This window comes from Ambystoma mexicanum, chromosome 11, assembly GCF_040938575.1.
Source record: "Ambystoma mexicanum isolate Mex_15411 chromosome 11, UKY_AmexF1_1, whole genome shotgun sequence".
Lineage (NCBI taxonomy): Eukaryota > Metazoa > Chordata > Amphibia > Caudata > Ambystomatidae > Ambystoma > Ambystoma mexicanum.
This window is the reverse complement of record NC_090934.1, coordinates 1,369,201,694-1,369,215,926: the sequence shown is the minus strand read 5'-3', so window position 1 is coordinate 1,369,215,926 and position 14,233 is coordinate 1,369,201,694. Positions and strand designations below refer to the sequence as shown.

At 47.0% G+C, this 14,233-nt stretch overlaps 1 protein-coding gene across 4 annotated transcripts in view; it reads right to left on the bottom strand.

Annotated features, from left to right (window-relative positions):
• The window catches only part of SPPL2A (signal peptide peptidase like 2A), an 846,443-nt gene that overhangs the window by 768,424 nt on the left and 63,786 nt on the right, over positions 1-14,233 (bottom strand). The gene's annotated exons all lie outside the window — the stretch shown is intronic.

Here is a 14,233-nt window from a genome sequence, read left to right as displayed (position 1 = left end):
TGGGTTTTGGAAGAAAGCTGGAAGCTCGATGGACTGGTTCACGTGGAATTTGGAAATAAAGAGAACCTAGGGTGTGTAAGCAAAACCAGTTTATCCTTGTGGACTGTAAAGAAAGGATCCTGCACTGACAGAGCCTGAATTTCACTAACCCTTCTTATGGATGTAATAGCTAAGTAATAATACTAAGAAGGCTGTTTTACAAGTTAGGTGTTTGAGACTGCTTTTATGCATGGGTTCGAATGGGGGGCCCATGAGTTTAGCTAGCACCACATTAAGGTCCCACCCTGGTGGTGGGTTTGAAATGGGAGGGTGAAGTCTCTTTAATCCTTCCATGAAGGCTTTAACCACTGGAACTTTCCACCACGACACCTTGTTATGGGAGGTGGTGTATGCTGACAGAGCTGCCAGATGCACCTTCAGTGAGTTAAAAACCAGTCCTGCATCGAGCAGGTGGAGCATGTATGTAACAATTCTTGAAGGAGTGCAATCAACTGGGTTGATTGGTCTATTCAGGCACCAGATAACGAATCTCTTCCACTTGTCAAAGTAGCAGTGCCTCGTGTTAGGCTTCCTATCTTCTTTTAGGATGTCCATACATCTTTGAGGTAAATTGAGATGTCCAAACTCTATGACCTCAGGAGCCATGCTGCTAGGTTCATTGAGTTGGGTAGAGGATGTACTGTTTGACGTTGATGCTGGGACAGTGGGTTGTACCAGCCAGGGAGTTTGATGGGTTCGCACATCGCTAGTCTGCGCAAGTGTGGGAACCACAGTTGTCTCGCCCACACGGGAGCAACTAGGACGAGAGTCATCGATTCCCTGTTCATCTTGTTCACCACCTTCCTGATGAGGAGTTGGTGGAAAAGCGTATGCAAACATTCCTGACCAGTTCATCCACAGGGCGTTCCCCTGGGAGCCTGGTTGTGGGAATCTGGACGCGAATCTTGGGCATTGTCTGTTTTCGCTTGTGGCGAATAGGTCTATGGTGGGGGAACCCCACTGAGAGAAGAGTTCTACGATTTCTCTGTGTAGACACCATTCGTGCTCCTCTGGGAGGGGATCTCTGCTTAGCATCTGCTAGAGAATTGAGAACCCCCGGAACATGTTGCAATGACAGGAAGATGTTACGTGAGTGCCCATATCCAAATTCTCTGGGCAAGTTTGGACAGATTTGGCGAACAAGTCCCTCCCTGCTTGTTTATGTAAAACATGGCTATAGTGCTGTCCGTCCGGATTTGCACTGACAGATTCAGCAGGTAGGGCTCGAACGCTTGAAGCGCTCTGAATACTGCCAGAAGCTCTAGCAGGTTGATGTGATTCTTGGCCACTGAGTGAGACCAGAGACCCTGAGCTGCTTGGTGGCGGAGGTGAGCTCCCCACCCTGTCAGGCATGCATCGGTTGTGACTACCGCCTGTATCTCGGGATCGTAAAAGGGTTTCCCCTTGGACAGATTTTCTCTTGTCCATCAGTGCAGGCATTGTACCAGTGTTGGCGAAACGACCACTAGATCGTCCCACTGACCACTTGCCTGAGACCACTGTTTCGCCAACCATTCCTGCATGGGACGCAGGCGCGTGTGGGGGACCAGGTAAATACATGACGCCATCATGCCTAGCAAACGCATTGCTTTGCGTACCGTTATCTGACGACCGGCCTGATATTGAGGAATTTGCAGTAATATATTCCGAATTCTCTCCTCTAATGGAAAGGTCAACCCCTCTTGTGTGTCTAGGATAGCTCCTAGGAACTGTTTGGAGGTGCTTGGCATCAGACTTGACTTTCTCGTTCATTGAGAAACCCAATTCGAATAGGAGGTCGATTGTTCTTTGAATGTTTGTTCTGCAAATCGCTGGGGTTTCCCCCGTGATGAGCCAGTCGTCTAGGTAAGGGTAAACCGGGATTGCCTCCCTGCGTAGGTGTGCTGCCGCCACCGCCAGTACTTTGGTGAATACCCTTGGAGCTGAAGCTATCCCGAAAGGCAGTACTTTGAACTGATAGTGCAGACTGTCCACCTTGAACCTCAAGTACTTTCTGTGCACTGGGAACATGGAAATATGAAAATAGGCATCTTTCATGTCCAATGTTGCCATGTGGTCCCCCTTTTTTTTTTTAGAAGGGGGTTACATCTTGGAGAGTTGTCATGCGAAACTTTTGGGGCTTGACATATTTGTTTGCAGGCCGTAAGTCTAATACTGGGCGCATTGTTAAATCTTTCTTTGGTACAAGGAAGTAGGTTGAATAAATACCCTTGTGTACCTGGTGTCCCGGGACGAGTTCGATCGCGTCCTTTGCTAGCAGATTGACGATTTGCTCGAGGAGGATTCTTTGGTGGTCCAAAGAATGTGTTCTTTGTCGGGGAGGGTGGTTTCGGGGACGCTTTAACAGTTCTATGCAGTATCCTGCGGACACTGTGGACAGCACCCATCTGTCTGATGTGATCCCTTCCCAAGCCTGGGTGAAGTTGGAAATGCGTCCTCCTACTCGGGATGCGTGAGAAGGGACCCTGAGTGGAGCGTCACTGTTTTGGTGGAGGCGTGCCGCTGCCTCTACTGGGGCTGCCTCTACCTTTACCCCATCCTCTCTTATTCCCCCTGCTATAACCTTGGGTAGACTGTTGGTTATTGTTCCACTGCGTACCCTGGCCCTGGGAATAGCTTGACCCTCTTTGGGAAAATTGCCATTACCCCTTTGATTTGGGGGCTTAGTGGTTAGTTGACCTAGGGACTTGAGTGTTTCATACTCGTCCTTGGCATTTTTCAGCATGTCCTCGACCGCCTTACCGAACAATAGATCTGGCTCCACCGGTTTGTCTAACAATGATGCTTGGGTTTCGGCCTTGAATCCAGACTGCCGTAACCAAGCAGGTCTCTTGATAACAGTACCCTCTGCTATCAATCTCCTGGTGTTATTTGCGGCATCAAAGGTTGCCTTTAAAATGCAACCGGATACGCCTCTACCTTCCGCTGAGACTCGTGCCAATTGGCTCTTTAGGGGTTCTGGGGTGGAATCTATGAGTGCCGTGACTTCCTCCCATTGGTGGCAGTTATAACTCGTCAGCAGGGTGGTGGAGTTGGGGATTCTTGTTTGGTAGGCGGAAATGGAGGCAACCTTTCTGCCGAACCCATACATTTTCTTGCTCTCCTTGTCGGGAGGAGCTCCTGATGATAAGGGTGTTCCTGCCCTCTTGCGGGTGTTTGTAACGTCTAGGGAGTCCGGTTTCAGATGCCCTCTTATATACAGTGGGTCTGATTGGGCTGCCCTGAAAAGCTTCTCAATCCTGGGGTTGACTGCCCTGGTGAGGTTGGGGTTACCAGTGAAGGGTCTATTCTTCTTTGGATCGACCTATGGATAGGGATGGCCTGCGCAACAGGTCTCCTTTCTCCCACCAACTCTTCGGCAAAATCTCTTTCCTCTTGAGCACCCTGGGTATCAATGTGGAAGTGGTTTGCTGCTCGAGATAGGACTTCATTTAGGAGGGGCTGGTTGTCGACAGGGGAGTCAGTAACCGGTGGTTCCTTATCTACCGGGGAATCTACCCTGTATGTTTCTGGGTCGTCCTCTTCCTCCTCTTGTTCCTCATCGTCCCCATAGTAGCCTGTCCCAGTCTGTTCTTCAAACATGCCCAAATTTGTATCCTCACAAAGGGAAGGATCTTCTTCTTGAGAATAAGGGTGAATGTGGAAGGGATCTGAAGACCGTGTTGTTTCGAACCGGGATTTTTTACTTGGGGGGGATTGGATCTTTGGAACCTGAGGGTGCTGACCCGTCGGCGTTATAAGTGAGAAAACGTTCAGGGTTTTTGGAATAGAAATCTGCCAATGATGACATTCTTGACATGACTCTATGTCCTCACTAGATCACTCTCGAACTGGGAATGACACTGCCTTGGGGGAGTTTCCCCGTCTCATCTATAATCGAGATGTGAGACATGTCTGTCTGTGTGAGTGGAGTGGAATGTTTCTGCGGTGTGGAAGTAGGCTGAGACTGCTTCCTCTGTTGTTTCCCCCCCTCCCTGTGGCTCGAAGAGCGTTTACCCTGCTTCTTTGGGCCTTCGGAGCTTTTCGCCGTCTGGCGTCGAGCTTCGGTAGTGGTTTTACTATCCTTCGACCGTGTAGGTTGGGATTCGGGAATAGCCGTTACTTGGGCTGTAGACACCGACTCCTGGAGTGCGGTCTGGGGATAGAGGTCGGCTGTCATGACCGCTGCCTCCAAGGAGTCAGACCCAGCCCAACATCCTTGGAAACAGGGTCACAACTTCCATTCCTGGCACCAGCCGGTCCCCACAGGGGCCTTTTGGACCTTGTCCTGGCGCCAGTGGCGCCAGGCTCATAAGGGAACACAGTCCCGGCACAGGAAGCGCCGGGCTCATATTGAGAGGAATGGTGCTTGGTGGACCTACCTGCTGCAGACCATGCTGCTCACTTACCTGTAGGATGATATCCTCATCCATTCCTGGCTGGAACTACTTTACCTTCTGGGTGTGGCCAGCACCACTCCCTGGGACTGGATACTGGAACTGTTCTGGAAGCTGAAACTTCTTTCTTGTCTGGGCGAGTCTGTGGAAGGAGATACCTAAGCACTCCAGTGGCCTATTTAAACCACACCCGATCAGTGCAACGTGCTTCGCGTTATTCTGCACTAGCAGCAGGACGCTCACCGTGTCAGCTCCAGAGAATCTTCAGCTTCTGCATCTGTGAATAAGAAATCTTCAGTCTTACCTCCCGGAAGATCAGTCTTCAGTCTTCAGCAGCGTCTGAAAGAGAACAAGGACACCAGGTTAGGACAGGACAAAACCAGCGCAGAACTTACCTCGTCCATCGGAGCATCCCGAGGCCGCGTGCCGCACTCTTCATACTCCGGCAATTCTGCGGAAACAAAGGACATTGGTTAGTGAACCTCCATGATTATTCTGCTTACCTGTGCCACGTACGCCTCGATCTTCGTCAGGCGCTGTTTGTCCGCACCTGCTAAAACAAGAAGGACATCATTAGGGGCACTGTACACCATCACTACTCACGTGCCTTCTGGCTGTCATCGGCTTGCCCATTCTCCGGCACGTACCTCGGCGTCCATCTCCACGACGACTGCTACGGCTACCTGAAAAAAGGAAAAGAGACATTAAGAAGTGCATTTAACTTCGAAAGGGAAAAGAGACATTAAGAAGTACATTTAACTTCGAATAACATTCTTTTACTTATGTGCCTTCACGAGCTCCGGCATTCTTCTCGCTTACCTTATCTACATACCGGACCTGCAATGGCGAGAGACATTTAAGGGGTCATATAAATAAAACTCCATATTCAAGCAATCACCGTTCGTGCAGCTAACGACGGCCTTGCTCCCTTTCACCTATATAAGGTGAGCACATTCAGCCTACGAGTAACGTGGGGAGTCCAGAAAAGGGGAAGGTCAGATTGGCCGACCAGACATACATTAACCCCTTGTTCTCCTACTTGCAGACACCTCACCCTCCAGGTCAAAATTACGGTGAGGAGCGGGTCTATCCAGGGTGTTACCAGAGGCCTGCGCGTGACCCTAGAAGACACTGAAATCTCCAAGCCCGGACCTGCGCCTCCGAGGGATTCAGGTGAGCGTTACATCGGCTTTGTCTTCCGACGATCGAACCTCGGTTACCTTGGAAAGCGAGGCACTCTTGGCAATAGTGGATGATTGCCTGGAGTCATGCGGCGATCTAGATCGAGAACGCCCAGAGGACGCCGATTCTGACCGTTCCCTATGTGCCTCTTTCCGAGAGCTCGACGTGCGCGTCGAGACTCGGTGAGACTTCGTGTGTTTGGAAGTGCTGTGGGTTGCGCTTACGTCGCCAGGGGTCTTCCCCATAGCCGCCCTGCCGGACGACCTTCCGAGGTCGAGGACCTGTGCCTGGCTGTCTTTCGACGCCATGTTGCCCTCGCCGTCCGAAAGTATGCCGTTGCTGCCGTCGCTGAAGGCACCCTCCGCGGCCATGGCCTCGACGCCTGGCGTGGTGGGCCCAACGCTTGGTTGAACGGTCTTTTAGTGTTTTAGGTTTGAACCTACTACACGCTCTGCAATTTGCCTCGGGGTGATCCCTTGGCAAGCAGAGATTGCACGTAGTGTGCGTCAACCCAAGGATACTTGCGGTTGCACTTTGGGCAACATTGGAAAGGGGTACCCTCCATACGCACCTTGAGGCAGCGGGCTGGTAAGTGTAGGAATATATAAGAAAGTATATAAGAGTGTAGAGTATGTCCACCCCCCACTCTCCCTACTTGTAGGGCCGAGGCCAGAGGCCTTCCGAGGCCCACTCCGTCGTGAAGCTCTCGACGGTCGATTTCTTCTCCGGTTCGGCGTCGAGTGTCGAATTTCAGTGACTCGACGTTAGGGTGGAGAAAAAGGGGAAATAACAATATTTTCCAAAGTATGGCTAATGCCAGGGAACTCCGCTGAATGCTTCAGACCAGTATGGCGGAAAAAACCAATCTGAGGGTCCTAGACGCATGAGTGATCATGGGTACAGGGGACGTCACACCAGGGATAGTATTACTGGCACGCCCTGTGTCGACGCCCATTTTTGAGTTCCGAAAAACAAACTGTAATACTCCGCAACTTCCACTAGATGTCGGCCTATGCACAGCATGTGATTTAAGCAGATTCCACAAGTCTCATATATATATATATTTACACATACATACACACACTAGACCAATGTTCGGTTTATTAGATAGTGTCAGCATTTCTTATACCAACTTTGCTGACGACTCTCAGATTTTACTTTAGCTCTCTAATAATTATGAACAAGATTTGCAGACTCTCAATAAGATCTTTAATCTCATCCAAGTGCAAATGGCAAATAACTCCTTGGCTCTAAACGACAGAAAAACAGAGTTGCTCATTGTTGGTTCCAGACCATGTTTGAGTAAATTGGATTCCAGATAGGAGTGCTTCGTTATTGCTGACTGTTGGATTAAGGTTGCAGCATGTGTGAAAACATTGGGAGTCTACGTTGATACCCAGCTGACTTTTACTAATCATGTTGCCTACCTGAGCTCCACCTGTGGTTACATCAACAAATTGCTGTGCCAAATCCATCCATATCTTCCTTTGGAAAACGTAGCCCCATTAGCCACTGCTCTTATACATTCTAGGCGTGACTATTGCAACAGCCTGCTCTCTGGTATTTCCAAGAAAAATTTGAATAATCCGCAAGTTCTGGAAAACGGGGCAGTTCGGGCCGTTTATGGATTAGGTAAAGCCGATCATGTCACTTCGTTTAGGAACCCTCTTTGTTGGCTCATCGCATCCAACATAAGATGATGTGATTGACTCAGAAATGCATCCAGAGTGATGCCCCTGGTCACCTTAGTGCCCGTCTGCACGTGAAACCCATCAACAGAATTCTTCGGTCCTACTCTATCATTCTGTTGCGTCAAACTGGCTAAATTCGGAGGCCACAGTTTTGACATCTATGTCCCGAAAATGTGGAACCTTCTTCCATCTGATCTGAATCTATCCTGTATTAAGAAATTAAAAAAGCATCTGAAAACCTTTCTTTTGACAAGGGCTTTGATTGAGTCTCTGCTCACCCTTTTTTATTCTTGATTTGTGTCTGTTAGTCCTGTCGCCCGGAGACTCTTGGGTGTACACACAAATAAAAATTAATAACTAACTACAATGTGCAAGGGTTTGACTAAAAGGGTGTTCAAGGGTCTTTGTACACAACTGCAGCCCTTTTCCCTCCTAGACTAAGCCTGACTGCTCATCCATTACTCCAACATAGTTGTGTAGTTAAGGACTATACTAAGTGTTGGAGCCCTGTGCCCACAAGTGTTAGTCTTCTACAGTCCTACCACAGGTGGACTTTTGCAAGACTCCCAAACACTTTCCCTCCAGGATGCCCCAACAAGGTAATGGTTGTAGGTACCAGGCCACAACAGGACAAGTGCTTTCACAGTTCATTTGAGCAGGATCCACATTTGCCCTCTAGTCGCTCATTGTGAAGCTCATTGTGTTTCAAGCTCCTATGAGTTTGAAGCACAGATTGCAAAATTAGAAAAGAAGGTAACTGCGCTGGTGGTGTGTTCCTTCCACCCAAAGAAAGGAATTCTCCGACCCCCTCAAAGACATGACATTTTCACAGATGTCAGCAGCCTGGTGTGGGGCCACCTTGGGGTTCACAGAGGTTCAGGACAGATTCTCAGGGTTTGATAAGGGAAGAGGATCTGGTAGGGGTATGTATTTCTAGCACTCAGGATGTGGCACCTTTTCTGAGGCAGGGGTTGGTGCTGGTCAGGGAGACAGTAAGGTAGCCCTTGTCTACATCCAACATCTGGGAAGAACCAAGCCAAGAGACGGGCTTTCATTTGGAACACATGGCCTTTCATTTAGGTCTTTGGGCAGAGAATCATCTCCTTTAACTTTCATCATCTCACATCCAGAGACAGGGTGTAGAAATAACACTTCATCCTCTGGTGTACATGGCTTTATGTCTGAGGTTCGGGGATCCCTCGCTTGGTCCAGTTGCATATCTGTAGAATGTTTTTTGTTCACATTTTTTGTACGATGTCATTAGATTTCTTGTTTTGGGAGAAATACATTATCCCTCCTGTGGCCAAAAGGGCTTCTGTAAGCGTGTCTTCATTTTTATCAGATTCCTAGGGTGTTGAACAAAAGCAGCAGGATTCTAATAGAAATTATTGTGACTGTTTTGCATAGGCTGCAGAGGAGCTGGTTTCCACTTCTAAAGCAGATGGAAGTGGTGTGGTGAAGACCCTTTTTTCCATTCCCATTCCTTCTGGGTCCCTTGAGTAGGCCGAGAGCTCCATGTATGCCGAGCTGCAGGTTGAGCAGGATGGTCTTTAGTGTTATGATCTCTCTTGAGGTTTAGGATCCAAAGCTGATAGTCAGCCAGGCACACACAATGCGCCAAAATGCTTCAGCTAATAAAGAATTAAACTTTAGTTCCAATTTCAGATCATTTATTACAGCCATATCCAAACTGAATGGGAAGAGTTTTAAAGAATGTTTTTATATGGAATTCGATCAAAGTATTTACAAAAAGCAATCCACCTTTCTTTGAGTATCCATGACCCTTCTTCAGCAAGGATTACCTAACACAGCTATGATAAACATCACTCCCCAACTACTCAAAATCTAACATTCATGCATCGTTTTCAGACTGAATATGTACGTAAAAACAAACACTGCCCAGAATATCAGTGGCATTCCCATGTAGATTGCTTTAAATGGGATTTCCTGTCCTGTGAGAGAGAAAGAAGGCCAAACTACAATATAGCCAAAGCACAAGCAAAAAAATCTTGTGGCACAGCCATTTTAGGTTGCTGGCCACCTTTAGTAGGCATTCACGGAAAACGCTAAAGTGCATAAATAAGATAAAGTAAAAACAGTACAAATGTTACTGCTGCCACCAGCTTGCCTTAAGCACACATAAAAAGTGATCATAAACCCACAAGATAAAAAGTTATGAGGATACAAAGTATCCCCATTGCACTGCAAGTTGCTGTGTGCAATTGCCAAAATACAAGACTACAAAGAGAAACAACGTTTTTCAGTATGGACAGTCTGATGGACTGGTCGGTTTCCTCAAAACAAAGAGCAAAAGGGAAGTGAAGCTGAAGGCTTTACTTCCCTTCAAAAATTCAGGTCAAGTTCAAAAATAAGCAAAAATAAGGGTGTGCCATTGCAATCAATGGAGAGAAAGGTGTAAAAGAGAAAATCGTTCCTAACACTCACCAGTGCACACAAGACAGCACTTGCCCACTCACGCAACGGGACATCAGGCAATCCGGGCCTCCAAAAACTGAACCAGGGAGCTGAAACCCTGCTGCACATAAACCTTCAAAACAAGAAATTACCAGATCGTTGTGCAGCAAAGGACTCTCCTTGGAAGGTGACCAGTTTTGCCTTCATGCACTGAATTGGCAACCAATGGGAACAGGACACAGTGAAGGAGTTAACTGGCCCTGGTGAGCATGAGCTGGGGAAGACCCCAGCGGACACAGAGATCATGGAGAGCGCTTGACGCACCAGGCAGTGTGCAACAATGCAGCAAAAGAAAACCATGGACTCGCAGGTGGAGTGGGGTGTCAGAGGGCGCTCAATCCTCCACCTCATTCCCAGTTTGCATACCTTAATTCGGGAGGTGCTCGGGTCACTGATAACTGATAAGTAAATTGCTCAATTAAATTGCTCAATTGCTCAACCGAAACACATTGTGGAAAGGCGCTATACAAATAAACAATCAATTCAATTCAAGATTTAGCGGCCTTAAAAGCATGCAAACTGTCAGGTTTGCCAACGTGTCCACTGAGCTCTCAGAATGCAACTTGCATAACAAGCCCACCTGTACCCCTTAACAAGGAGAGAGAAACTCTGGAGATGCGCTCAGACACCACAGGAACCCATTGATAGGTTTTGGTGAGCTTTTAAAAACTCAGACCCTTGCAACACACTCTGTTCCTCACCTACTGCAGATAACAGTGGCCAACCTCTCAAGTGGGAAACCAAGCAGGTCACAGGATACATGCACAACCTTGCAAAACAAGACCTTGATAAAGGCCCCACCCCAGTCAAGGTGACCTGACCTTAATCGTCCAAGGATAACTGCATGACAGCCTAAAGTCAGTGCCGTGATAAATTGGTCAGATGAGGTTATTTTCATGGGCACGGTGCCAGTGGATCCAGACCGCCTCTGGAATTATAGGGGGCAGTTAAAGCCAAGGGGATACCCAAAACAAGGGTATGTCCCTGTGGCCGATCCACTACAAAATGAAAACGATTCAGGCATGTTTTGATGACCAAAGTGTAAATCGGCAAACTAGGGGTAGTGGTGAACAGCAACAACAGAGAAATGGCAGCGAGATCTTCCCACTCTCAGACCCTAACAAAAAGAACTCTGAACATGAAAGAAAGAGGACTTTGGACTGTTCCTCAATCAGAAGATTAGTGAATTAGTTGTGGTATCAGTGCAGCTATCGATATCGGATTTAGGGTGATGTGATCAACAAGATTCATCAAAATAATGGCTAACTGCAATCCTAGCTCCCAAAAATCATAGCTGAGCTTGAATCCCTCAAAAGCCTTGACTGGAGTGAACAGATTGAATTGAAAAAGGAGAACCTACAAAATATTTCATGAAGGGAGAATATTAGAATCAAGTGAGGGCACCAAACGAAGCTACTTGAAGGAGACGTCTTCAAGAGGCATTTAGAACTTTTCAGTGAAAAGGCTAGAACATAGCCATCAAATGTATTGGACCTTAAAATGTGGAGGGAAAAAACAGTATCAGCAGCAACAACTGCGAAATATAGTAATAAAGCTTCACAACTATGGCACCAAAGAAAAAAATCACAATAGCCTCAGTGAAATGTAAGAAATAAACTTTTAAATGGCACGGTGCAGCTGTTCCAGGACTTATGGCAAGCAACACTGGTAGTGAGGAGGTCCTTGAAGGGTTAAATGTGAAATGCTGCTAGACATACCACTCTAGCTTCCAGTTTTGAAATCGGGTCAACGAAACGAAAATCTCCAGTGATGCGGATGGATCGGGAGATGGGAGATGGACCCCTAATGAAATGCATCCAATCAGACAAACCTACAGGCAAAAAGGTACCAGACCTGACATGAAGGCACAAAAGATCCTCCACACAAAACGGACAAGTGCAAAGTTTGTCCTTACACTTTTTCTCTTGTTATTCTGAGGCTGAGAGGAGGAACCTTATTCATGGTTTTAAGGTGTCTTAGTAAGAGGGGAATGCCCCAGCAAAGCTATGAGGAGCCGTCTTCAAGATCTTGATTACAGACCATACCTTCATGTGTTTTATTAAATATTTCTTAGATTAAAAAAAGGGTGCCTGATATCTGCATCTTTTCTTACTGCTGCCAGTCTACCAGTGAGTGGATAAGTCAAGAAGGTCCTGCTCACATTCTCCTACCGCATAGTTTTCAGATGTCTACTTACTGTGTAGGAGGTACACGAACAACTGATCTAAGTGGAGAGACAGCAGCACACTTTTCACTTTGTGCCCTTAAAGCCTTGAATACCGTTATGGCTACAGCAACTGCCTCAAAGATGCTTTGCCCCAGCTCTTAAGCCTGTCTTCCATTGAAAATGTTGTTTTTGCAACTTTTATGCACTGTGGTGAAACAAAGTTTTTCCTCGACTTGCACAAATACCATAACGCTGAATGCCTATGGCGGTGAAGGAAGAAGAGATGCGTTGTCAGCATGGAGAGAGGAAAATCACTCAGCAGCTGTAAGGAAAAGGCTTCAGCCTCCCTCCTCAATAGCAGTACAGCTGAAATAGCACAGTGGTATAATGGTTACCTCCTATGTAGAAGAACCGGGTTCAGTTCTCAAATAAAACCGTGGGTAAACTGAACTTTAATTAATGAAATAACATCTACAACACCACAAAGGCATGGAGAAATAAAATAAAACCTTATTCCATATAGCAAGAGGAACAGAGAGCCATACCTACTATCTACCCAGGAGGAGCAAACCGGATAACCTGGAGCAGAGTTCTTACATAGGAGTTCATTCTAACTCCTAATTAACTAAATTGTTACTCGAACTGACCAATGGGGATGACCTACCCTGGGAGGCTATGATGTAAGCACTACTTCCACCAATGGTGAAGTGGGATAGTTCAGCCAATCAGTAATCACCTAGGGGGAGAACGGACTGAAAAAAGGAGAGCCAGTTCAGTTGAAAGTTGCCTCCTCTGGGGACTGGTTCCCTGTCTCACTGGTTAAGGGAAAGTTGTGGAGATGCAGGCTGATGCAAAGAAGGTTTCTTTGTGCCTGGTACCTACCCTGCTATGGTGAAGAGGGAAAACAGAGAGCTCAGCTAAACTCAGAGTGGGAGAAGAGGCCCACCCCTCTGATCCATGAGCAGAGAGGAGCTGGAAGAAAGGCAGACCATGCCAGCCTTTGGAAGGCACTAGGAAACCTAAAGTTTCCCAGTGAAGAAGGGGCACTGAGCAGCCAGACTACTCCTGGAGTGCAAAAGGCGGGAAGGGATGAGTTCAGTGGGAAGGAGTCATGTAAGAGACTTATCCCCTTTGTTCCGAGTGAGGAGGCAAGAAGGGGTAAGCCCGTTTTGAAGAAGTCGCATAAAAGACTCATGCCTTTACTCTGAGTGAAGGTAACCCAAGAGAGGGGAACGAGAGTCACAAGATCACAAGAGAAGGAGGAGAGTAAAGATACCCCATGAGAAGAGGGTTAAGAGTCAAGAGGCCCCAGAAGAGGGGGAGAGAGTGAAGACACCCTAGAACACGGATGAAAGAGAAACAAAAGAGGAATACCCCGAGTGGAGTGACAGGGTATGTGAAATCATGGAGAGAAACAGAAACACTCCGGAGTGGGGTAAACAAGTAAAAATGGCACCCCGAGGTGTCGGGAGAAAGAGAGACTGAAACACCTCAAGTAAGATTTTATTTGGAACATTTGGCCTTTATAGTGGTACCTGAAGAACCTTTTATCAAGGGGCGAAAACCTGGAACAGAATCTTTTTAGTTGTTAAACTCTTTGGATTCATGTGTGTTAGTTGTTCTATAAATGTGGTAGGCTAGTTTAGGATTTGGGCTAGGGACCTTTTTTAAAATTAATTCTGACAAGTATCCTTTCCTTGTACATTTGAGTTTTAGAATAGGGGCCGTAGCACTTACAGTTAATTTTCATTATTTTAGTTTATTTTCTTTAAAGCTGGCCAAGAGGTCAGACTAATTGTAAAACAAGATCATAAAAAACCATGAATATGATGTCCCAGAGTCCAAGTACTACTTCTGGTCTGCCACAGCACTCACAACCGCCTTTTCCGTTAGCTTTTTGAAGAAAAACAATGAGGGGGGTAAAGGGGATGTATGGGACACGCAGTTGTACAAATCTGGGCTCCAGCATATTGCTTACTGTCCCAGGAACCATAAAGGTAGATAAGGATGATGTGGCGTGCAAAGATATGCATGGAGAAGGGTCCAGATACTGCAAGTGTGATCGGAGTAACACGTCGAAGTACCCCTAACCAATGTTTAACACAGGCGAAGTGGGACGTATGGTCACTGTAGCCTCTGTCAGCCATTGCCACACAGGTTTTAATATCTTATCTTGGCTGCAAGTCGGGTCATATCACATGCAATAAGCAGCCAGGAGGAATAATGAGCCAGGTTTTCAAAGTTGCCGTTTGGTGTCAGAGAAGCAGAGCACAGTGGAAATCAAGCCATTGCGGCAATAAAGC